This window comes from Dromiciops gliroides, chromosome 3 (genome assembly GCF_019393635.1).
Source record: "Dromiciops gliroides isolate mDroGli1 chromosome 3, mDroGli1.pri, whole genome shotgun sequence".
Taxonomy (NCBI): domain Eukaryota; kingdom Metazoa; phylum Chordata; class Mammalia; order Microbiotheria; family Microbiotheriidae; genus Dromiciops; species Dromiciops gliroides.
Window position 1 is genome coordinate 503,729,739 of NC_057863.1, and position 27,293 is coordinate 503,757,031.

A 27,293-nucleotide genomic window follows, 5' to 3' on the forward strand; every position below is an offset into this window, starting at 1 on the left:
GCTAGGTGGCGCAGTGAATAAAGCACTGGCCCTGGATTTAGGAAGACCTGAATTCAAACCAGCCTCAAACACTTGACACTAGCTGTGTGACCTGGGCAGGTCACTTAACTCTCATTGCCCTGGGGGGAAAAAAAACAAGAAGAAAATGGTCTTCCTATTGAGAAATGATAAGCTCCTTAAATAAATGAATGGATGAATGAATATTCAAATCAACTTCAAAAAACTTACTAAAGATGTCATCCATGTCCAGAGAATGAACTGATAAATATAAGTAAGCATAGTATTGTTTTACATATATATATGTGTGTGTGTATATATATCTGTGTCAAATGGTGATCTTCTCTAGTACAGGGTAGGGAGGGAGGAACGAAGATAGTTCAAAACTTAAAATGTAACAAAAAAATTAAATCATATCTTAACAAAAGACAAAGAATATCAATCTTTAAATCTCCAAAGTCAGTTTCATTAATAAGTTTCACCTGCTGCTTTAAAAAAAAATAATAATTTCCAGAAGACTGGGGAACAGAATGAGAACTGTAGAAAGATACAATTAAATGTATTTGTATGCATTAGAATCAACATTTTTAAGTGCAAAGAGTCAGCCTTGGAGTCAGGAAGACCTTGGCTGATATCCCATCTCTACCAAATACTAGCTGTCTAACCCAAGGCACTTTAACTCTCAGTGCTCTAGGGAACTCTGTACAGCAGCTATAAGCTGTAAAGAAGGTGCCAACCTGCATTGGTAGAGGGTTTTTCAGAAGTCCAATCCTTACCCCTATCATTTTGAAAAGTATTTTTCTATTAAGAGGATACAGTAAAAAGCTCTTGGACAATGATCATTAGCTATTTAAAGAGCACATGCACAAGGATTTCTCAATCTTTAATTCTGACTTTCAGATGACAGATATAAGAATGGATAAATTATCAAGTGCTAGTTGTTCCCCTCTGAAGTCACATAAAAAGGTCTTAGTATTAACATATGTACTATTTCTTTATTCAAATTAGATTTAAATTCTCCTCAATAACCAATTTTTCTTACCTTTTCTTGAAGAGGTGTCTTTCTTTGCTCCCTTAGGTTTCCTCCTTCTCAACTAGAGCAAAACAAACAAACTATAAGTACAAGTATCTATTTTTCAGTCTTCTTCCTAAGGTTAATATTTTAGCCCAATATGGTTTTGTTTTTTTTTTAACGGGCAATGGGGTTAAGTGACTTGTCCAGGGTCACACGGCTAGTAAGTGTTAAGTGTCTGAGGCCGGATTTGAACTCAGGAACTCCTGAATCCAGGGCCGGTGCTTTATCCACTGCGCCACCTAGCCGCCCCCTAAGGTTAATATTAGTAAGTTACAGAACAAGTAGTACCTATTCTTTTTTGTTGTTGTTCTTTGTGGTTTTTTCTTTTTTTAATCATAAAAGTATTTTATTTTCCAGTTACGTGTAAAGATAGTTTTCAGCATTTTTTTCTTAAGATTTTTAGTTCCAAATTTTTCTCTCCCTCCTTCCCTCTTCCCTTCCCCAAGACAGCAAGCAATCTGATGTAGGTTATATATGTACAATCACATTAAACATATTTCTGTATTAGTTATATTGTGAAAGAAGACTCAGAACACAAGGGAAAAACCTCAAAAAAGAAAAAAAAACAGCTAAAAAGTAGAAGCATGGTTCAATATGCATTCCGAATCCACACTTCTTTTTTCTGAGTGGGGAGAACATTTTCTAGCATGAGTCCTTTGGAATTTTCTTGGATCATTGTATTGCTGAAAAGAGCTAAGTCTATCACAATTGATTGTCACACAATGTTTTTTTTGTTTTTTGTGGGGCAGTGGGGGTTAAGTGACTTGCCCAGGGTCACACAGCTGATAAGTGTCAAGTGTCTGAGGCTGGATTTGAACTCAGGTACTCCTGAATCCAGGGCCGGTGCTTATCCACTGCACCACCTAGCCGCCCCGATTGTCACACAATGTTGCTGTTACTGTGTACACTGTTCTCCTGGTTCTGCTCACTTCACTCAGCATCAGTTCACTTAAGCCTTTCCAGGTTTTTCTGAAATCAACCTGTTCATCATTTCTTATAATGCAACAGTATTCCATTATGTTCATATACCACAACTTGTTCAGCCATTCCCCAGTTGATAAGCATTCCCCTGATTTCCAATTCTTTTCCACCATATAGAGAGCTGCTATAAATATTTTTATACATGTGGGTCCTTTAACCTTTTCTATGATCTCTTTGGGATACAGACCTAGTAGTGGTATTGCTGGTTCAAAGGGCATGCCGAGTTTTATAGCCTTTTGGGCAAGTTTCCAAATTGCTCTCAAGAAAGATCAGTTCACAGCTCCACCAACAGTGCATTAGTGTTCTAATTTTTCCACAGCTTCTCCAACATTTATTATTTTCCTTTTTTGTCATATTAGCCAATCTCATAGGTGTGAAGTGGTACCCCAGAGTTGTTTTAATTTGCATTTCTCTAATCAATAGTGATTTAGAGAATTTTTTCACATGACAATAGATAGCTTTGATTTCTTGATTGGAAAACTGCCCGTTCATATCCTTTGACCATTTCTCAATGGGGGAATGACTTGTATTCTTATAAATTTGATTTAGTTCCCTATATATTTTAGAAATGAGACCTTTATCAGAAACACTGGCTATAAAAATTATTTCCCAGCTTACTGCTTTCCTTCTAATTTTGGCTGCATTGCTTCTGTTTGTACAAACCCTTTTTAATTTAATGTAATCAAAATCATCCATTTTGCAGTAGTACCTATTCTTTGTTTTGTTTTTGTCGGGCAATGAGAGTTAAGTGACTTGCCCAGGGTCACGAAGCTAGTAAAATGTCAAGCATCTGAGGGCAGATTTGAACTCAGGTCCTCCTGAATCCAGGGCCAGTGCTTTATCCATTGCACCACCTAGCTGCCCCAGTAGTACCTATTCTTGAAGTGATACTTTCTAGCATAAATGACTATACTGTCAGAAGTAACGAAAGTTGATACTAAGGAATATAAAGCATTGCCTCATGTTCTTTTGTTTTGTTTTGTTTTGTTTTGTTTTTTAGTGAGGCAATTGGGGTTAAGTGACTTGCCCAGGGTCATACAGCTAGTAAGTGTTAAGTGTCTGAGGCCGGATTTGAACTCAGGTACTCCTGACTCCAGGGCCGGTGCTCTATCCACTGCACCACCTAGCTGCCCCACATGTTCTTTTTAAAATACCAGCTATTGTACCCACTGTCAGTTTGTCCAGCTAAACCTGTATGGGCGATAGATACAGGAGAAAGAGCTGACTGAAGTCAAGTGATTTGAGTTCAAATCTTAACTCTAACACTTTACCTATGAATCCTTGGGCAAATCATTTAATCTTTTGGGCTTCCGTTTCTTTATCTGTAAAAGGAGGAAACTGAAGTAGATTGCCTCTGAAGTCCCTTCCAGGTTTAGACCTATGCTCTTATGATCCCAAGACAGAATGACCAATTGAAAGACTCCTAACACTCTATATACAAAGGCTAGGAATATTTTACTAAGAAAATATATTATTTTATCATGAGAAGTTTCTTTTCACTGACCCTTCAAAAAGCATGAATCCCATGGTGCACCTCAGCATTTAATGACACAACCAGGGTTCACCTTCTTTCCAAACCACCATGTTATACCCCGGGATCCTAAATTAGGAGTGTTTGTTAAAGGTGTTCTTTTACATCCCTGACCTTTAAAGAGACATCATAGAAAGTAACCTCCATTGAAGCACAGGATAACAGAAACAACATAAGACCTTAAGAGTCATACCTTATATACAATAAGCACTTAATATAAGAGATGGATTCTAATCCTAGTTCCACTAACTTAATATTAGCAGGTTACTTTATGTCATGGGGCCTTAGTTTTTCTCATCTATAAAAAGAGATAACAGAACTAAATCAATTTACAGGTTCTTTCTGGTTCTAAGAATTTAAAGTTTGATGCACAGAGGTAAAGGTAGAAGTCACTTATTACTTTAGCTAAACCCCACACAAGTTTTATATCTCAAGCTGATATAGGTTTCCAGAAAATAAACCTATATTCAGATTTCTGGCACTGTTTTCTTTTTAGTGTTTTATAACAGTTCCCTAATTTTTCCTAACATTAAACAATTATTTCATTTTTTCATCTAAAGAAAAGTATAATACTATGTACCAGCTCTCTCAAAAAAAATAATTTTACTATTGATATGCCTGTGGACAGTTGGCAAGCAACTTGTTAAAGAATATCCCACAATAATATTGTAAGGACAGACAACTTTGAAAAACTAAAGATCTGATTAACTGCAATGACCAACCACAATTTCAGAGAACAAATGATCAAACATGTTACCCTCCTTCAGACAGAGAAGTGATGGACTCAGGGTACAGACTGAGACAGTTTAAAAAAAAACCAAACATTTATTTTCATTTATTTATTTATCATGCTAAGCTTAAAAAAAAAAAAATTTTTTTTTGGTAGGGCAATAGGGGTCAAGTGACTTGCCCAGGGTCACACAGCTAGTAAGTGTTAAGTGTCTGAGGCTGGATTTGAACTCAGGTCCTCCTGAATCCAGAGCCAGTGCTTTATCCACTGCGCCACCTAGCTGCCCCAGCTTTTTAAAAAAAAAAGTTTTGAGTTCCAAATTTTATCCCCTTTTCCCTCCCTCCCCTTACTCCACCCTGAGGTGGTAAGCAATCAGATATGGGTTGTACCTGTGTAATTATGCAAAATATTACCATATTAGTCATTTTGTACAAAAAAACTTGAATAAAAGGAAAAAAATCAAAGAAAGTGGAAAATAGTGTGCTTCAGTCTGTGTTCAATAAATATCAGTTCTTTCTTTGGAGGTGGATAGTATGTTTCATCATTAGTCCTTTGGGATTGTCTTTTTAAAAAAATCTTTTTAAAAAACCTTTTTTTTATTTTTAATTTTTCTATCTTTCTTTCTTTTTTTTTTAGTGAGGCAATTGGGGCTGTGACTTGTCCAGGGTCACACAGCTACTAAGTGTTAAGTGTCTGAGGCCAGATTTAAACTCAGGTACTCCTGACTCCAGGTCAGGTGCTCTATCCACTGCACCACCTAGCTGCCCCCTTTAATTTTTCTTAATTACATGTAAAGATAGTTTTTGAGTTCCAAATTTTTCTCACCTTCCCTTCCCTACCCCCTCCAGAGGCCAGTAAGCAATCTGATAAAGGTTATACATTACAATCATGTTAAACATATGTCCGTATTAATCAGAACAAAAGGGGAAAAATGTAAGAAAGAATAAATAAGAACAATAACAAAAAAACAATAAAAGTGAAAATAGTATGCTTCAGTCTGCATTCAGACTCCATAGTTCTTTTTCTGAATGTGGAGAGCATTTTCCACCATAAGTCTTTTGGTATTGTCTTTAATCACTGTATTGCTGAGAAGAGTTAAGTCTATCACAGAACATTATCATAAAATGTTATTGATACTGTGTACAATGTTCTCTTGGTTCTGCTCATTTCACTCAGCATCAATTTATGTAAGTCTTTCCAGGTTTTCCTGAAATCCATCTGCTTATTTCTCATAGCACAAAAGTGTTCCATTACATTCATATCCCACAACTTGTTTAGTCATTCCCTATTTGATGGGCATCCCTTCAATTTCCAATTCTTTGCTACCACAAAAAACAGCATCCATAAATATTTTTGGACATGTAGGTCCTTTTCCCTTTTTTATGATCTCTTTGGGATATAGACCTAGTAGTGGTATTGTTGGGTCAAAGGCTATGCACAGTTTTAAAGCCTTTTGGGCATGGTTCCAAATCACTCTCCAGAATGATTGGATCAGTTCACAGCTTCACCAGCAGTGCATTAGGGTTCCAATTTCTTTGGGATTGTCTTGAATCACTGTATTGTTGAGAAAATTAAGTCATTCACAGTTCTTCATCAAACAATATTACTGTCTCTGGGCACAACATTCTCTTGGTTCTGCTCACTTCACTATATATCAGTTCATACAAGTCTTTTCCGAAATCATCCTGCTTGTCATTTCTTATAGCACAATAATATTCCATCACCATCATATGTCACAGCTGGTTTAGCCATTCCCCAATTGATGGGCATTCCTTTGATTTCCAATTCTTAGCCACCACAAAAAGAGCTGCTATAATAAATATTTTTGTACAAATAGCTCTTTTTCTTTTTGGGGATGTCTTTGGGATATAAACCTAGCAGTGGTATTGCAAGATCAAAGGGTATGCACAGCTCTATAGCCCTTTAAGATAGTTCCAAATTGCTGAGACAGTTTTTTGGACATGGCTAAGGCAGGAACATGTTTATGGATGATAATATGCTGATTGTATCAAACTCCAAAATGCTGCAGAGCTTCCTAGAAAAAAATCTGGATTCATGCAAAGGAGTTTGGCTTGTCTATTCCTATAAGACCAAGAAAATGAAGAACATCTACTGCCCACATTTTTTTTTCTTTGTGGGGCAATGAGGGTTAAGTGACTTGCCCAGGGTCACATAGCTGAGGCCGGATTTGAACTCACGTCCTCCTGAATCCAGGGCAGGTGCTTTATCCACTGCACCACCTAGCTGCCCCTACTGCCCACATTTTTTTTTTTTTTTTGCAGGCAATGGGGGTTAAGTGATTTGCCCAGGGTCACACAGCTAGTGTCAAGTATCTGAGACCGGATTTGAACTCAGGTACTCCTGAATCCAGGGCCAGTGCTTTAACCACTGCGCCATCTAGCTGCCCCCCTACTGCCCACATTTTAAAGTATATAATCTAGCCCCCTCCTACCTTTCAGCTTTATTACAACTTCCTCCCTAACATGTACTCTTCTATCCACTGACAATCCCTGCTGTCCCATGAACAAGACACTCCATCTAGCTCTAGACATGTTCCCTGGCTATCTCCCAAGCCTAGAATGCTTTCTTTCCTCATCTGTGCCAACAGTCTCCCAAGCTTCCTTCAAGACACAACCAAAATCCTATCTTCTGCAGAAAGCCTTTCCCATTCCCTCTTTTATTATTTTTTTTTATTTTTTGGTGAGGCAATTGGGGTTAAGTGACTTGTCCAGGGTCACATAGCTAGTAAGTGTCAAGTGTCTGAGAATGCCGGATTTGAACTCAGGTCCTCCTGACTCCAGGGCTGGTGCTCTATCCACTGCACCACCTAGCTGCCCCTCCCATCCCCTCTTAATCATAGTGCCTTCCCTCTTTTATTTCCTATTTTTCCTGAACATAGCTTGTCTGTACATATTTGTCTCCTTATTGTCCATGCTGCCCCCCCCTTAGATTGTGAGCTCCTTGAAGGCAGGGACTTTTTTGCTACTTTTTGTATCTCCAATGCACACAGTGTTTACAGTGTATGCACAGTGCCTGGCAAATAGAAGGCACTTAATAAATGTTCACTGACTGACGTTTAGCTGTATAGTCTATAGTTCAACAGCATACATCTTTAAAAAAATTTTTTTTTAACTTTATCTATTAAGGTTCATTAAAGGGGCCTCTGAGTTCAAGTAATTGCTTGATGAATGCCACGTGGTCGGCCCCCCCCCCCCCACAGTCTGATGGGTTATAGGGAGGTACCAGCTTTTTACCTTCCTCTAAAGAGCTGGGGATACAGATCTGGGCTAAGGAGGGACAGGATGGGCCTCAGAGAGGCCTCCAGACATTGAAAAAACCAGGGGAGACATGAGCCTTACTTATGCAGGTATAGTTGCTGGCTGTTGGTCATCACTGGGGGTGTATGCCTTCGGGCCAATGAAACCTAAGGCCTGAGAGTGCGTGATTTCCCCCCCCCCTCCGCCTCCCCTGCCACCGCCTGAAAGATGAACAGACCCAGCTTTTCTTTCTTTTGGAGGGTGGGCAGAGCCTGAGTGCTGCTAAGCCTCTACCTCTCTGGGTATATCATGGTCTTACAGGTTGAAGCCACTCAAGGGACTGTCCCCTAGGAGAGCATGACAGATACTTTTACTGGGAGGCAGGAGGGGAGGGGTCTTTTAACAGTATACATCTTTGACAGACAGTACTGATGGAGAATAATCTGGACCCAGAGTTCAAGAGGAGGAAGAGAAGCATAGTGAATTGCTTTCAGGAAATTGTAAAGGTTTTTTTTTTTTTTTAAATGAATCCCAAGCTTCCTCTAAAAGCAAAAGCCCATGTTTTCAATACTAACATTTTATCAGTGTTGCTGACTGACAATGAAAAGTCAACATCACTGTCTCTAAAGGACTAAAGATGCACTTCACAGAGATGTGGAGGAAAGTTTAGAAAGTTAATATGTAATTGAGAAAAAAATCTTTGCAGCAAGTTTCATTGATAAGAGTCTCATTTCCAAGGAATATAATGAATTGATTCAAGTTTATAAGAACCATTCCCCAATTAATAAATGATCAAAGCAGATTTCTAAGGAAGAAATCCAAGTTATCAATACTTCTGTAAAAAAGCTCCAAATCACTAATGTAAACTAAAGCAACTCTGAGACTGAAAAAAACTACTCCTTAAAAAGTAGAATTGGTCAAATGGAAAAAGAGGTACAAAAGTTAACTGAAAAAAATAATTCCTTAAAAATTAGAATTGGGCAAGTGGAAGCTAATGACTCTATGAGACATCAAAAATTAGTCAAACAAAAATCACAAGATTGAAAAAAAGAAAAGAAAATGTAAAATACCTCATTGAAAAAACAACTGACCTGAGAAATAGATCCAGGTGAAATAATTTGAGTTACTGGACTACCTGAATCCATGATCCAAAAAAGAAAGAAAGGAAAAAAAAAAGGAGCCTGGACAGCATCTTTCAAGAAATTATCAGAGCGGCTAGGTGGTGCAGTGGATAAAGCACCGGCCCTGGATTCAGGAGTAACTGAGTTCAAATCCGGTCTCAGACACTTGACACTTACTAGCTGTGTGACCCTGGGCAAGTCACTTAACCCCCACAGCCCTGAAAAAAAAAAAAAAAGAAAGAAATTATCAAGGAAAACTGCCCTGATATCCTAGAGCTAGAGGGTAAAATAGTAATTCAAAGAATCTACCAATCACTTTCTGAAAAAGATCCCAAAATGAAAATTCCAAGGAGTATTGTAGCCAAATTCCAGAATTATCAGGCTAAGGAGAAAATACTGCAAAGCAGCCAGAAAGAAACAATTCAAATATAAAGGAGCCATAGTCAGGATTACACGGGATTTAGCAGTTTCTACATTAAAGGACTGAAGGCCCTGGAATATGATATTCTGGAAGGCAAGAGAGCTTGGATTACAACCAAGAATCAACTACCCAGCAAAACTTTGCAAAATCTTTCAAGGGAAAGAAACAGACATTCAATGAAATAGGGAACTTTCATATTTTCCTGATGAAAAGACCAGAGCTGAACAGAAAATTTTAATCTTCAAATGCAAGACTCAAGAGAAGCATAAAAAGGTAAACAGGAAAGAAAAAAATATTATTCAATTAGATTATACTGTTTATCTCCCTACACAGGAAGATGATACTTATAACTCTTTTTAAAAAATTTTTTTTAAAGTGAGGCAATTGGGGTTAAGTGACTTGCCCAGGGTCACACAGCTAGTAAGTGTCAAGTGTCTGAGACCGGATTTGAACTCAGGTACTCCTGAATCCAGGGCCGGTGCTTTATCCACTGCACCACCTAGCCGCCCTGATAATTTCTTGAAAGATGCTGTCCAGGCTCCTTTTTTTTTTTTTCCTTTCTTTCTTTTTTGGATCATGGATTCAGGTAGTCCAGTAACTCAAATTATTTCACCTGGATCTATTTCTCAGGTCAGTTGTTTTTTCAATGAGGTATTTTACATTTTCTTTTATTTTTTTCATTCTTGTGATTTTTGTTTGACTGATTTTTGATGTCTCATAGAGTTACTAGCTTCCACTTGCCCAATTCTACTTTTTAAGGAATTATTTTTTTCAGTTAACTTTTGTACCTCTTTTTCCATTTGACCAATTCTACTTTTTAAGGAGTAGTTTTTTTCAGTCTCAGAGTTGCTTTAGTTTACATTAGTGATTTGGAGCTTTTTTACAGAAGTATTGATAACTTGGATTTCTTCCTTAGAAATCTGCTTTGATCATTTATTAATTGGGGAATGGTTCTTATAAACTTGAATCAATTCATTATATTCCTTGGAAATGAGACTCTTATCAATGAAACTTGCTGCAAAGATTTTTTTCTCAATTACATATTAACTTTCTAAACTTTCCTCCACATCTCTGTGAAGTGCATCTTTAGTCTTTTAGAGACAGTGATGTTGACTTTTCATTGTCAGTCAGCAACACTGATAAAATGTTAGTATTGAAAACATGGGCTTTTGCTTTTAGAGGAAGCTTGGGATTCATTACATGAAGAAGTGCAAAAGACTTCTTATAGTAGAAGGAAAGAAAGGAGGGAGCTAGCATTGTTTGAACCTTACTCTCATAGGATTTTGCTCAAAGAGGGAATAACACACACACACTTAGTAGGGTACAGAAATCTCTTACCCTATAGAAATGTAGAAGGGGAAGGTGAAAAGAAAAAGGGGAGGGTGGGGAGGTTGACAGAAGGGAAGGCAGATTGAGGGAGGCAGTGCTCAGAAGCAAAACTCTGGTGAGGAGGGAGAGCGAAAGGAAAGAGAGCGGGGGAAAAAAGTATAAACAGGGGAAAAATAGGGTGGAGGGAAATACATAGTTAGTAATCATAACTGTCAATGTGAATGGGATGAACTCTCCCATAAAAAGCAATTGGATAGAAAAGTGGATTAAAAACCAGAATCCTACAATATGTTGTTTAAAAGAAACACACCTGAAACAGTAGGTAAACAGAGTAAAGGGAAAAGGCTGGAGCAGAATATACTGTTTCACTATATAGTGGGGGACCTCAACTTCCCCCTCTAGGAACTAGGTAAATCTAACCACAAAATAAATATGAAAGAAGATAAGGAGGTGAAAAGAATTTTAGAACAGTTATATATGATAGAGTTCTGGAGAAAACTGAATGGGGATAGAAGGGAACATACCTTTTTTTCAGTGGTACATGGCACCCACACAAAAATTAACCACGTATTATGGCATAAAAACCTCAAAATCAAATGCAGAAAGGCAAAAATATTAAGGCACCCTTTTCAGCTCATGAAGCAATAAAAATTACATATTATAAAGGGTCATGGAAAGAGATTAAAAACAAATTGGGGGTAGGTGGCTCAGTGGATAAAGCACCTGCCCTGGATTCAGGAGGACCTGAGTTCAAATGCATCCTCAGACACTTGACACCTACTAGCTGTGTGACCCTGGGCAAGTCACTTAACCCTCATTGCCCTGCAAAAAACCCAAAACACGCAAACAAAAAACCATTTCAAAAAAACTCACAACAAAACAAATTGGAAGCTAAATAATATAATCCTAAAAATAAGTGGGTCAAACAACAAATCATAGAAACATTAATTTCAAAGAGAATGATGGAAAGGCGGAGCCAAGATGGCGGAGAGAAGCCAGAAAGTTGCCCGAGCTCTCCCAAGTTTCCCTCAAAAACAACAATAAATCAAGCCTCTAAATGGATTCTGAAACTACAGAACCTACAAAAAGACAGAAAGACACAATCTTCCAACTTGAGATAATTTAGAAGACTTCAGGAAAGGTCAGTCTCACTCAGGCAAAAGGGGAGCGCAGTGCAGCTCACAGCACAGCAAGAGGGGGTCTGGGCAAGTCAGCAGGAAGCTTTTGGCCACAGCAGAGCAACTGAGACCCCCTGATCCTGGCTCGGCAAGCTGGTGGTGCAGCAGGCACACCAGTACCTGCAGAAAGGGCAGGCTGCCAGCTGGAGGGCCACCCACAGGACAGGTATGACCAGGCCTGGCTATCCCAGCACCTGGAGCAAGCACAGGGAACAAGCCCAGGGTGGTGAGAAATCCACAAGCCATAGAGGCCTCATAGTAGAAAGCCAGTGACACAGCTCCTATCCCCTAGCACAAGAAGCTCGAAACAGTGACCCTTGTGCCCCAGGGGCAGACCTCAACTTTAAAAAAATAAGTTGCAATATAAGTAAGGAACAGAAGGCGGCTCTTACCATTGAGAGTTTCTGTGTGGACAGGGAAGAGCAAAACAGAAACCCAGTTGAGGACAATACTCTCAAACTGCCTACATGTGAAGCCTCAAAAGGAAAAATGAATTGGTCTCAAGAGCAAAAAGCCTTCTTGGAAGAGCTGAAAAAGGATTTAAAAAATCAACTGAGAGAGGTAGAAGAAAAAATGGGGAGAGAAATGAAAGCAACACAAGAAAATTATGAAAAAAGCATCAAAGATAATGACAATAGTGAGATAATATATCAAAATTTATGGGATGCAGCCAAAGCAGTAAATAGGGGAAATTTTATATCTCTAAATGCTTACATGAATAAAATAGAGCAACAGTAGATCAATGAATAGGACATGCAACTAAAAAAGCTACAAGAAGAACAAATTAAAAATTCCCAATTAAACACCAAATTAGAAATTCTGAAAATCAAAGGAGAAATGATTAATAAAATTGAAAATAAAAAAACTCTTGAACTAACAAAAACTAGTCTTATGAAAAAAAATTAAGTAGATAAACCTTTGGCTTATTTAATTTAAATAAAAAAGAAGAAAACCAAATTACCAGTATCAAAAATGAAAAGGATGAATTCACCAGTGTGAGAATCAGAGTGCCACCACCCTGCTGTGAAAGACATGACATTGTGAGAACCAGTGCAGCTCCACCCTGAGGAGAAAGCATGAGGTGACCTTTCTGAGATTTCAAAGGTCAGATTGGTGTAAGAAGTTATGTCTACCACCTGTAAGTCATGTTAATCAATGGACCAGTCAATTAGCTTGGAGCTGTGTGTATGAACTGCCTTCTTCCAGTTCTACAGGGAGTTTCCGGTGAAACTAAGGGGATTCTCTCTTGGATAGCTAGGTGAAAGCAGCTTTTCTCTCTCTCTTTCCCTCTCTCCCAATCCCTAATGCCCAAAGACTGGTGCTAAAGCTTCTAATTTAAGGCGAACACACATTAGATTTTTAGACATCACAGTTAGATTTTTTAAAACATCACACCACCGATGAAGAGGAAATTAAAGCAATAATTAGGAGCTATTTTACCCAACTGTATGCCAATAAATCTAACAATCTAAGTAAAATGGATGAATATTTACAAAAACATACATTGTGCAGATTAACAGAAGAGGAAATTAAATACTTAAATAACCCCATCTTAGAAAAAAGAAATTGAACAAGCCATCAAGGAACTCCCTAAGAAAAAATCCCCAGGGCCAAATGGGTTCACAAGTGAATTTTACCAAACATTTAAAGAATAATGAATTCTAATACTATATAAACTATTTGGAAAAATAGGCAAAGAGCGAGTCATACCAAATTCCTTTTATGATACAAATATGGTGCTGATACCTAAACCAGGAAGAGCCAAAACTGAGAAAGAAAATTATAGACCCATTTCCCTAATGAATATTGATGCAAAAAAATAAATAAAATATTAGCCAAGAGATTAAAGCAATTTCTCATCAAGATAATATACTATGACCAGGTGGGATTTATACCAGTAATTATTAGGAAAACTAAGCATGGTTGACCATATCAATAACAAAACCAACAGAAATCAGATGATTATCTCTGGCTGCAGAAAAAGCTTTTGAAAAAATGTAGCACCCATTCCTATTAAAGACATTAGAGAGCATAGGAATAAATGGAACTTTCCTTAAAATGATAACTATTATCTATTCTAAAACCATCAGCAAGCATTATATGTAATAAGCATAAGCTAGAAGCCTTTCCAATAAGGGGTGAAACAAAGATGCCCAGTATCACCACTACTGTTCAATACTGTACTAGAAAGATTAGCTTTAGTTATAAGAGAAGAAAAAGAAATTGAGGCAATTAGAATAGGTAATGAGGAAATAAAACTATCACTCTGTGCAGATGATATGATGGTATACTTAGAGAATCCTAGAGAATCAACTAAACAACTACTTGAATTAATTAACAATGTTAGCAAAGTCACAGGCTATATAAAAGAAACCCATATAAATCATCAGAATTTCTATATATCACAAAGTCCAGCAGCAAGAAATAGAAAGAGAAATTCCAGTTAAAATAACTGCAGACCATGTAAAATATCTGGGAGTCTCCTGCCAAGACAAACCCAGGAACTATAGGAACACAATTACAAAACACTTTTCACATAAATAAAGTGAGATCTAAACAACTAGAAAAATATAAATTGCTCATCGATAGGCCAAGCTAATATTAAAAAAAATGACAATTCTACCTAAATTAATTATTCAGTGCTATACCAATCAAACTACCAAAAAATTATTTCATAGAACTAGAAAATATAAGAGCAAAATTCATCTGGAAGAACAAAAGGTCAAGAATGTCAAGGGAATTAATGAAAAAAAAAAATGCAAAGGAAGATGGCCTAGCCATACCAGATCTAAACCATATTATAAATTGGCAATCATCAAAATTATTTGAACTGCCTAAGAAATGGTGTAAGAGTGGTGGATCACTGTAGGATAGATACTGTTTGATAAATGCAGACTCCAGCTTCTGGGATAAGAATTCACTATCTGAAAAAACTGCTTGGAAAACTGGAAAACAGTATGGCATTATCTCACATTGTATAGCAAGATAAGGTCAAAATGGGTATGTGATTTAGACATAAAGGGTGACATCACCAACAAATTAGAAGAGCAAGGAGTAATTTACATATCAGATCTATGGAGAAGGGAGGAATTCATGACCAAACAAGATTAGGGCCCCCTGGTGATGAATTCTTTGGGACATGGTAACCCATGAAACTCTTTGTTTAAACAGTTAAAACGTTTCCTTAGTCCTTTGTGGCCCTTTTTGATAGTGATAGTGACAGAGAGGAAAAGTGTCCTAAACTCATAGTTTTTAAACCCTTAAATTACTCTAAATGTAACATCTTTGTTCAGTGAGTATGCTCAGCACAATAGGAATAGGAGATATTATTTTTATCCATAAATAAAGGGATTGAGTAGAAAAGCCTTGGTCATTTACTACTTTAAACAATAGTTCTTCAGCTCATAAGATCAGACAAGTCTACCTGAAACGGATTTGGCTTTCTAGAAATTCCTAGTAGTTTAACAGAGGTGATTTTAATTAAATTAGCAATGTCAGTTGAGTAGATGTAACATGTTTCAATGATCATATTTCAAAAAACACAGAAAATACTCAAGTTTATATTTCTCAGACAACTATTTATTGCAAGTATTTTCTTGCTTTTCTGTAGAGATCCTGACTATCATCCTCTGGCCTCAGCCCAATCACTTATTTGGTTTTTTTGTTTTTATTTTCAGTGAGGCAATTGGGGTTAAGTGACTTGCCCAGGGTCACACAGCTAGTAAGTGTGTGTTAAGTGTCTGAGGCCACATTTGAACTCAGGTACTCCTGACTCCAGGGCCGGTGCTCTATCCACTGCGCCACCTAGCTGCCCCTAGCCCAATCACTTATGAAACAAAGGATAGTAATCATTTCTGTTTTACTTTGTTTAGTGTGTAGGACTCTATCTTCAGTAAGTCTGAATTCCCTTTCTTTCATTAAAGTGTCTAAGGTGGCCCTTATAAATTTTTTTTAAATATATTTAAAAATTTTTTAGTGAGGCAATTGGGGTTAAGTGACTTGCCCAGGGTCACACAGCTAGTAAGTGTTAAGTGTCTAAGGCTGCATTTGAACTCAAGTACTCCTGAATCCAGGGTCAGTGCTCTATTCCCTGCGCCACCCAGCTGCCCAAGCCCTTATAATTTTAATAACACATCAATAATAACAGATTTATTTAGGTAACTGAAGCTCTTTACTCATCTGAAAAATGGGACAGAAACCTAACAGGCTTATTATAAGGATCAAATGATACTATGTGTATGGAAATCTCCTTGAAAATTATAAAGTGGGGTCAGTCGGGTGGTGCAGTAGATAGGATGGTGGCCCTGGATTCAGGAGGACCTGAGTACAAATCCAGCCTCAGACACTTGACACTTACTAGCTGTGTGACCTTGGGCAAGTCACTTAACCCTTACTGCCCTGCCCCCCCCCCAAAAAAAAAGAAAATATAAAGTGTCATGATTTGTGTCTTTATTTCAAAGTTCCTACTCAGCTCTGGTCTTAAAGCAGTAGTGCTTAATAGTGCTCTTGTTATCTTAAAGATATGTTGATTTTTTTTCCCCATTAGGATTATACTCAACTTATTTGCTGGCTGTGTAGCTTTGGGCAGCCTCAATGTCCTCATCTGTAAAATGGGAATAATAGTATTTACCTCACAGGGTTGTTGTGAGGATCAAATGAGAGATTTGCAAAGCACTCTGCAATCCTCAAAGTGTTATATAAATCCTAGCTTTTACTGTAAGCCTATCTCTTTTGACTTATGAAATATTGTAATCTTGAAATATCGTAAACCTGTTCACATTTATTGGATGAACTGCTAGGTTTTGTGTAATTGTGACTGTGGTTCCTCGGTTTTTCCAACTCTTTTCTAGATGTTTACAGTAATTTTTCTGCATGGAAGCTCTGGATTTTGCCTATGATAATTCTTGGGACTTTTCCTTTTCTACTTTTCACAAGGTAGAGCATTCTTTCTAGTTTCATTTTGACCTCTGGTTCTAATTGATCTTGACAGTTTTAATGATTATTTCTTGAAGTCCAGACTTTTTCCTTTGATGTGGTCTTGAGGTAGTCTTAAATTATCTCTCCTTAGTCTATTTTCCATGTTAGTTTTTAAAAAAATATCAGTTATCTTCCATCTTCCTCTTTAAGCTTTTAATTTTGTTCTACTCTTTCTTGGAACCTCAAATAGACATTGATTTCTATTCGTCTATTGTTTTCAGGGAGCTCATCACTTGGGTAAAGCTTACCACTTCCTTTTCTAAGTTTTCCTTCCAATTCTTTCTTCCAGAGCTTTTATTTCATTTTTAAATTTGTTGTTTCATTTATCCTAGGCATCCCAGTAGTACACATGGAAAACTGATTTTTTTCCCTTTGAGTCACTATTTGCAGTTGCTATCAGAATGACGTTTTCCTTCTCTTGGGAGTTCTTTAGAACTACAAAAAACTTTTATACCAATTAGGTGTTTTCTAGTTGCTTAATCTTTGTCTGCCTCAGTTTCCTCATCTGTAAAATGGGGGTAACAATAAACCTTATTTCACAGGTATGGAATGAGAATATTTGTAAAGCAAAGTACTACATAAATGCTAGCTATTTTTATTAACTCATTATCATTTCTCCAGCTTTAATTCTTGAATTGGGACTTTGTCCTAGGGCTGGGTTCCACCTCTTGCTGTGCTTTTTAGTGGGGTGGTAGGACCTGTTTGGTCTTCCTTGGATCGCCTGGCCTCCTTCAATGACCTTCGTTTCCTAGGTTAGGTCCCCCGAGATCTTTGAGATCCAGAGTGCTGGATCTTCAGAGCTCTAGGCACCTCAGAGTCCCTGCACCTAGGTTGTCCTGATCTGATTGCTACCAAGCTACTCTGATCATTGTTGCTCCCTAGGGGTTCTATGGTCCCTATTCTGGATCTTTCTTGGGTGGGGAAGGGAAGGTTCCTGCTCTTGCTGCCTCCAAATACTAAAACTTGCTGTCTCTGATCCACCTCTGGTTCTGATGGGAGGCTGCTGGCTTGTTTGCCGGTACTGGCACAGTCCTTTTCTATTGCCAGTGGGCTTCTTGCTAGTTTACTGTGTAGTTCTGGTGTGAAAGAAGTCATTGGCTGTACTTTCTCATTGGATTTCTTTTTTGTTATTCAGTATACTTCTGATTTCAGGTGTTTGATGGATTAATTATGAGGGAACTGGGTGGTCTGCCTCAGTTCAGGCAGTCATCTTGGCCAGAAGTCTATAATTCAACCCTTCAACACCTTGTAAAGGGTGCTAACAATTACAGTTTTTTATATAATTTATAAACATTAACTTAACTTTCGGTAGCACAAATGTGAAATCCTTATCCAACAATCAACAAGTTAATAGACTATTAGAGGAACTGAATGTTATTTATCTTGCCACTCTCTATATACATGATAAGGAAATTGCAGCTAAGTTAGTTTTCTTCAAAGGTAAACAAAAGAATTGGCAAAACTGTCTTTATCATGGGTCCAAAGGCTACAAGAAATAATACAAAGGACATGTAGACATTTTCCCTTAGAATTCTCATGATGAACACATAAGCAAAAAAGACCATTATATAAAGATAATAGTAGCTTTATGCTCCCACACCTGTTGCATGAAAACCTAGGTAAGATACTCCAAATTAAATCAACATACTTTAATTTTTAAAAAATTAAAAAATTTTCGACTGCTTGTTTTTCCAGAACTTCATTTTCAAATATAGCCTTCTGAACTCAGCAAGTTATCCTTTATAACAAACAATAAAAAGGAGTGGAGGGATGGGAGGAAGAGAAGCAGTTCAGCGAAATTGGCAGACACATCAACTGAATCTGAAAGTATATGTGATTTTCCACATTCCATTATCTTCCTAACTCTGAGAAGAAAGGAGGGATGTGTATTTTCTCATTTTTTCTCAGGGGCCAGCTTGGTCCTACTTAATTTTTAGCATTCAGTTTCAGGGTTTACTTTGTTCTTTCCCCTTACACTGCTGCAGCCATTATGCATATTATTTTTATCATTCTTCTAAGTTTATATGCTCATGGTTTTCTAAATTCTTTATTGTCATTTCTTACAGCACAATACTATGATTTATATTGCCATTCCCCAAATAATGGGTATTTTTTCCCCTATTTTTTTCTTGCTACCACAAAAGTACTGCTCTGAATATTTTGGTGTACTACCTTTGGCCTCTTTGGGGTATATTCCTAGCAGTGGTATATCTGGGTCAAAGTATGTGAACAGTTTAATCACATCTTCAGCATGATTCCCAATTCTTTTTCGTAGTGTTTAGAGCAATTCACAGTTCTGCCAACAGTGTATTAGTATTTCTATAACCCAGCTGTCTCTCCAACATATTTCCATCTTTTTTTTTTTTTTAGTGAGGCAATTGGGGTTAAGTGACTTGCCCAGGGTCACACAGCTAGTAAGTGTTAAGTGTCTGAAGCCGGATTTGAACTCAGGTACTCCTGACTCCAGGGCCAGTACTCTATCCACTGTGCCACCTAGCTGCCCTGATATTTCCATCTTTTGTCATCTTTGCCAGTTTGCTAGATGTGGGGTCAAACCTCAGTTTTTTTGGCTTACATTTTTTTATTATTAGTGATTTAGGAGCAACGTTTCATATGACTATTAGTCATTTGCAATTATTCTTCTGAGAACTTTCTATTTACAACCTTTAACCACTTACTTATTCACTGGGAAATAGCTCCTGGACCTTTTTATTTGTGTTAGTTCCCTATATATATTGTATATCAGACCTTTATCAGTTAGTTGATGAAAAGATCTCCCCCTCAATCGATCACTTTTCTTATTAGTTGCATTTTTTGATTGTGCAAAAACTTTTAAATTTCATAACATAGATTTTAATACTTTACTTCAATGCAAATGTAAGTATAGGGGAGAAAAGCAAAAAAGTGGGAAAACATGTGCCAGAATCAAAAGAGAACAGGTCAAAGGTATATAAAAATCATTTATCTATGCATCATCAATACTTTCTTCAAGACATGGGAAGCACTAAGTAACATCACAAAAAAAATGAAAACTATCTTAAGAGAAGAAACTGATTATTGATGTGGAAGTAATTTCTGAATCAGCTGTCTTACAGCCAGATCATCAACTTGTTAAAGATAAACTTGAGTATCAAATTGGAATAAAAATGAGAAGCACATGTAGTAAATACACCTACATTCTGACTTACGCAGAAAAATGTGAAATGGATAGAGGAACACACATGAACTTTATCACCATTTCTTAAGGAAGTTTAACCAAACTAAACAACCATTAGACTACAAACATATTTGCAAAACCTTTTTGAGGAGGATGGAAGAATGTGAACTCTCATAAAATATAAAGAAGTGGTGGAGGTAAAAACAAATGATCTAATCTTCCCGAGGGTGTTTAAGGACAAAACACGCAGATGGATGGATGGACAGACAGATACACATACACAAGGTTTAGAAAAATGGAAAAGCTCTATGAGAGTTCTACAAATTTTTATTCATCAATGACAGTGGAGCTACAACAATTTGACTTTAACATAACAGTATCAGATATGCTGCATGAGGAAGCAGACATGCCAATAAAGAAAAAGCACAGGACCAGAAGATGGACTAGAGCAGTATATGCAAAGTCTGTGTTGGAGGTAATAATTTTAAGGAGGTTGAGGGAGTGATTCTCAAGATATCTGAAAGAGAAAAAAGATATGAAACTACTAGGGAAAAAACCTCAGGTGTTATTGCCCTTTTTTTTTTGTGGGACAATGAGGGTTAAGTGACTTGCCCAGGGTCACACAGCTACTAAATGTCAAGTGTCTGAGGCCAGATTTGAACTCAGGTCCTCCTGAATCCAGGGCCGGTGCTTTATCCACTGTGCCACTTAGCTGCCCCTTGTTATTGCTTTTTTTAAAAAAGTCAATCAAGGATGCCAATCAACTACAGATTCCTATGTCTTTCTCATTTGGATAAAATCTTCATGATGACGATGGAGAGAATAATAATAGCTAACAATGACATAGTGTTTATTATATGCCACTGTGCTAAGGACTTTACATATATTATCTCATTTTATCTTCACAACAACCCTGGGAGGTAGACACTATTATTATGCCCATTTTACAGATGAAGGAACTGAGGCAGACAGTGGTTAAGTGACTTGCCCAGGGACACCAGTGTCTGAGGCTGGATCTGAACTCAGGTCTTCCTGACTCCAGGTCTAGTTCTCTATCCACTGCTCTATCTAGCTGCAAATCATTCACAAAAATAACTGACTATAGAGGGCAACCTGATGAAAATATGACAAGGGAACAGGCAGGTTTTTGAGAATGAGATTCTATAACAGGCTACATCTTTACACTACATATTTAAGAGGTACAAAGAATATAAGAACTGCATTGTGCTTATTTTTCTGCTGGCTGTGAAAAACAATATTTGATTGACTTTCTGTCAAGGTGTTTCTTAAGCTTATGTCAAGATCATAAAAGATTACTTGATAGAGGAAATAGTGGAAAACTTTGTCCCATGACCCTTTGGTTCCTCAGCAAAGCATAATAAACAAATCATAAAGTCAGGAAAATATATGCTTCCTAAATGCATTTGACACTTTTATAGATGTCCTACAATGAATGCAATTGGAAGAGTGATTCCCAAAATGTTAAGATCCTCTGAATGCTTCTGTCTATGGATGACACTGGAGCTTACATCAAACTCTGGAACACTACAATGTCTACTAAATAAGAACTATAATCAAAAGAGTTTTCTGTAACTATTTATATAGGAAAAACCAAGTGGATGAAAAATACTAAGTCATAATACAATATGGGGTTAATAATAACAACTCATAATTACATAGTGCTTTAAGGTATGAAAAGTCAATCCTACAAAGCAAGACAAGGAAAAAGGCCGAGAAGCTAAGTGATGTGTGCATGGAAACATACCTAAGAAATAAATGAAGTAGACTCAAAGTCAAGATTTGACTGAAAGTCGAGCCCTCTAACTACTGTTCTACACTGCTTCTTGATAGAGATGACCTAGCAATACATAGAACTTGGACAGATGCTGTAGACAAATGGTGAATTGGGCTTGTAACAGAATAGGAGAATGAGTAGGCTGGATTGCATTTGGAAATTACACAGTGATTTCAATAGCTCCAACATCATTGAAATAAAAAAACATCTTTAAATGCTTATATTCTTCTGGTAATTCCACATGGTTGTAAATGATGGAATCATTCTCTGAAAATCTCTGAAGAATAACATGGTGGGCATATATAGACCATAGCATATAACTAACAAACTGTTAGCAAAAATCAGTATAAGAGATACCAAAATACAAATGGCCAGGAAAGCCCTGGCAAGTCACTTAATCTCTCTGAGGCTCAGTTACTTTATCTGTAAAGCGGGGATAATAATAGGGTTGCTCTGAAGGCAAAATAAATATTCATAAAGTTTGTTGCAAACCTTAAAGTACTATATAAATGCTAGCTGCTATAATGTTATTATTGTTATTATTATTATTCCACTTAAGGAATGCTGAGGACAAGGCTTAGGGTGGTGGTTGTATGAATGAAGAGAAGGGGAGAGATGTTATAGAGGTATATTTTACAAGTCTTGACAATTTAATGAATGTAGGAAGTGAAGGAGAAAACAAAGCTAACACTAAAATAACAAATTTAGTGATTGGAAAATTAATGGTGTCTTTAACAGCAACAAGTAAGTTTGGTTAAGGGACAAGTTTAGGGGGAAAGATGATATCTATTTTGGATATACTGAGTTTGTAGAACTAATGGGGCATCCAATACAGATATCCACTAGTAAGCTGGCAAAGCAGGACTGGTGTTAGTGATACAGATTAGGGTTATGTATATATAGATTTAGGGATCATCTGCACGGAGATGATAATCCATGGGAGCTGATGAGACCAGAGAGAAGGTATCAAGAGCAAAGAGGAGAGGGTCTAAGATAGAGCACTGGACAACACCTATGATTGGAGAGCAGGAGATGGATAATGATTTCGCAAAAGAGAGAAAGGAGAAATAACCAGAGAGGCTGGGAAAAACAACAACCCCAAGACAGTATTATGAAAGTAAAGGAAGTAAAGAGTATGTAGGCAGAAACTGTGGCCAATGGTGTAAAAAACTGCAGAGGTCAAGAAAGATGAGAACTGAGTAAGAGTCATCAGACCGATTAATTTAGAAATCAGCCAGGGGCGGCTAGGTGGTGCAATGGATAAAGCACCAACCCTGGATTCAGGAGGACCTGAGTTCAAATCCGACCTCAGACACTTGACACTTACTAGCTGTGTGACCCTGGGCAAGTCACTTAACCCTCATTGCCCCGCCAAAAAAAAAAAATTTAGAAATCAGCAACAACTTTGGAGAAAGGTTTCCAAGTTAGAAGCCAGATAGCAAGAGATTGCTAAATTAGAAAGCTGTAACGAAGAGGAGACAACGATGATAGTGATGATGATGATGATGATAGCAGCTAACATATAAATAAATAAATAGATCCTTTAAGGTTTGCACAGAGATTCATAAATATTACCTCATCTGATCTTCACAAAAGCCTGTGAAATAGGTACTATTATTATCCCTATTTTATAGAAGAGGAAACTGAAGCCAAGAGTGGTCCAGTGACTTACTCAATTCATGTAGGTAGCAAGTATCTGGGGCAGAATTTGAACTCAGGTCTTACTGATTCCAGGTTCAGCACTCTATCCACTGTACCATCTAGCTTCCTCCTAGAAGAAGCCACCTCTAGAGCGTAGAGAGCTTCTTCCAGGACACTGGCAGTGAAAAAAGAGATGACATGAAAAGCTTAACAGGGCATAAAGATCAAGTGAAGGATTTTTTTTTCCTTTGTAAAAATGTTATTGATGCATATTGTTTTCATAGCACCTTCTAATATATTTCTTTTTCTCTCCCCTTCCTAGCTGGTCTGGGAGTCTTCTTTAAAACAAACAAACAAAAAAAGCAACAACAATAAAACAGCTGAACAAAACCAACCAACACATGGACTGTGTTTTGTAGCATATGTAGCACTCTACACAGTCTTTCTTGCTAATGGCAAGATGGAGGTGCATTTTCTCATCTCTTCACAGGGGCCAAGTTTGGTCTTTACAATTACCCACTGTTATTTTGATTGACATCATCACATTGTTCTTTCCATTTATATTGCTGTTGTAGTCACTGTATATCATTTTCCTGGTTCTGTTTACTTTACATCAGTTTATAAGTACTCCCACATTCTCTGAATTCTTCATATCCCCTGTTTCTCATGGCACAATAATATTCTGTTACATTCATATACCACAATTTGATTACTCATTCCATTCACGTGACATTTTGGGGATTTTTGTGAGGATTTGGGACTCCCGAGTGTTTTTGGAGGAAGCAGGGAAGAAGTCAGTGATTATGAAAGAGAGATGAGAGAGATAAGAGACTAGATGAATGGAGTTGGGGGGTAAAAGGCATAAGTAGAAGGACTAGCCTTGGCAAGGGGAAGAACTACTCCATCAGAGAATGTAGCACTATGTAGAGGAATCAAGGTAATACAGCCAATTAGGGACTGGGGGAGAAAAGGGAGCTTATAAATAATAACCCATATTTTCTCAATAAATTAGGAGTCAAGATTCTCTGCAAAAAGGGAGGAGGGTGTATGGGAGTTCTGAAGAGAGAAGAGAAGGTTTGGAACAGCTGCTGTGTGGGATGGGATAAGCCAATTAGGAGAGAATAAGAGGACTGCCATGCAACGGAAAGGACCAGTTTGAATCAGAGAGCCTATTTTTTAAATTAGTATAAGACTAAAGCTGTAAGTTAACTTTGGTGGAATTGTCATTTTCATTATATTGGGACAACCTAGGCATGAGCACTAAGTATTCCTCCAGCTATTTGTTATTTTTTAAAATTTAGGTAGCATTTTGCAATCAAATATATACAAATATTAAGTGTTCTTTGGTAAACTGACTCCCAAATATATTATGCATTTTGTAGTTATTTTGAATGAGACTTCCACTTCTATTTTTGCCTCCTGAACTCATTATTATGCAGAAACGTTGCTGATTTCTGTGGGTTTATTTTGTAGCCCAAAACTTTGCTAAAGCTATTGTGTCAAACATTTTCCTGATTCCCTGGGATTTTCTAAGTATATCATCATGTCATCTGGAAAAGAGTATTATCTCACCTTTTACCTATCTTTATGCCTTTAATTTCTTTCTTTCTCTTGTCATTGTTATTACCAGCCCAGTTGTTTGACTTCCTTCAGGGGTATTCACCAGCACTTGAACAAGAGTAGAAGAAGTGGATAGTGGGAGTGACCCAGGGTTGGAATTTGGCAAGGCATAAGTAGTGAAAAGACAAGACAACAAAACATTCAGAGGGCAGAAGAGAATTTATAGTTTAACTGGTAAACTATGTCCTGTACAGATGTAGGAAAAGTCAGGTCAGAGCAACAGTGATGGAATAACTAGATGATGAGATAAGGGCACAAAAGAGGGAAAAGAAAAGTGAGACACAGGGAGATGAAGGAATAGAAATATTCTAGAAGAGAAATCTACATTTTAAAAAGTCTATTGAAAGGGGGCAGCTAGGTGGCACAGTGGATAAGGCACTAGCCTTGGATTCAGGGGGACCTGAGTTCAAACCCAGCCTCAGACACTTACTAGCTGTGTGACCCTGGGCAAGTCACTTAACCCCCACTGCCCTGCAAAAAAAAAAAAAAAAAAGTCTATTGAATTAAAATTTACCAACTCCTTACTCAAAAACTTAATAAAAGGGGCAGCTAGGTGGCGCAGTGGATAGAGCACTGGCCCTGGAGTCAGGAGGACCCGAGTTCAAATCTGGCCTCAGACACTTGACACACTTAACCCCCACTGTCTGGCAAAAAAAAAAAAAATACAGAAAAATCCCAAAACCAAACAAAAATCCCTTCATAAGGATGATATATGGTTAACCTCAGTGTTTTCCAACCCTCTGTTTTGTTACATAGTCCATAGATGAGGTATGCTGTTATTGCAGAGGCAGATCATCTTCAGAACAAGCCAGCCAGAATGTCTCAGGGTTGTAGAATCACAGAACCGGCACAGGTAGTATCCCACTATGCCACTCCCTCCAGCTGCTCCCAATGCTCATAAACCTTTGAGGTCCAACTCTATGATTCAATCGTTGGGGCTCCCTAACTATTCATATCCATTCTCTGAAGCAGGTGTTCTTAACCTTTCCTGTGTCATGAACCCTTTCAGAAGTCTGATGAAGCCTATGAATCCCTTTCTAGAATATGGTTTTTAAATGCATAAAATAGGGGCAGCTAGGTGGTGCAGTGGATAGAGCACTGGCCCTGGATTCAGAAGGACCTGAGCTCAAATCAGACCTCGGACACTTCATACTTACTAGCTGTGTGACCCTGGACAAGTCACTTAACCCTAACTGCCTCACCTCCCCCACCCCACCCCCCAAAAAGAAAGAAAGAAAGAAAAAATTAAATGCATGAAATAATGTTGATGATGGCTTGCATTTATAGAGCACTTAATATGTTATACTCACAACAACCCTGTGTGGCAGGTACTGTTATTACCCTCATTTTACAGATGAGGAATCTGAGGCTGAGAGAGGTTAAATGATTTGCCCACAGTCACTCAGCCTGTACGTGTCTGAAGCAGGATTTGAACTCAGGTCCTGACTCCAGATCCAATGCTCTATCCACAGCCCCTATATGCCTCAAAAAAGACCCCTAGCACTTACATAATGCTTTTGCATTTTAAGTATATTATCTCAGTTGATCCTCACAACAATATATTATTACTATCCTTATTTTATAGATGAGGAAACTAAAACAGAGATTAAGTTGACTTTGAACTTGGGTCTTTCTGACTCCAAGTGACTGCATCAAGATGTTTAACAAAAGAAACCAATTATATTAAAACACAATTATCAGGGGCAGCTAGGTGGTGCAGTGGATAGAGCACTGGCCCTGGAGTCAGGAGTACCTGAGTTCAAATCCGGCCTCAGACACTTAACACTTACTAGCTGTGTGACCCTGGGCAAGTCACTTAACCCCAATTGCCTCACTAAAAAAAACAAAACAAAACAAAAAGAAACCCACAATTATCAAAATATTTTTAAAAGTCTGAGGATCCCAAGTTAGGAACCCTTGCTCTAAAGATTAAGGAAGAAAAAAAAGGGGGTGTTGAGTTTACATAAGCCCCAAATTACATACTTACATTATTGTAATTGCAAAATGAAAGGTAGGGTAGTGTAGCAGATAAAGGAATGGACACCCTTGGAGAGCAGGGAGGAGAGAAGAGGGATCTTGGTTCAAGCCCTGACTGATCTTCTCTTACTATTTGTATGATCTTGGATAAGTTACTTAACTCCACATTCACTGAGCAACCCCCTCTTTCTACCTCCCCACCAAGACTGGAAGTTGATCTGCTGCACCCGAAGAAGATGCTTCCACATTCACAGCTACCTTGAACCCTGTGAAAATTGCAGGTCTGCCTCTTCTTATAATTATACCTAAAATGTGTATGTGTATGTGTACGTGATAGAATAATAGGAAAAAGCTAGAAGGGACCTCAGAAGCCATTTATTCCAATCTCTTCATTTTATAGAGGAGGCAACTGAGTCCTATAAAAGTTAAATGATTTGCTCTAAGTTACAGAGGTAGCAAATAGCAGAGCAGGGATTCCCTTGGTCAAGTCCACTGATTTTTCTATG

The 27,293-nt window shown here is 37.7% G+C and overlaps 1 protein-coding gene across 3 annotated transcripts in view; it reads right to left on the reverse strand.

Moving 5' to 3' along the window:
- Window positions 1-27,293, reverse strand: part of FAM118B (family with sequence similarity 118 member B) — a 111,154-nt gene that overhangs the window by 75,996 nt on the left and 7,865 nt on the right. For 2 of the 3 annotated variants that reach the window (XM_043990750.1, XM_043990752.1), the window contains exon 2: window positions 1,040-1,091. The gene's annotated coding sequence lies outside the window, so the exon portion shown is untranslated. Of the gene's footprint in view, window positions 1-1,039; window positions 1,092-23,221; window positions 23,366-27,293 lie in introns of all 3 variants that reach the window. The other variant, XM_043990751.1, reaches the window with a different exon arrangement.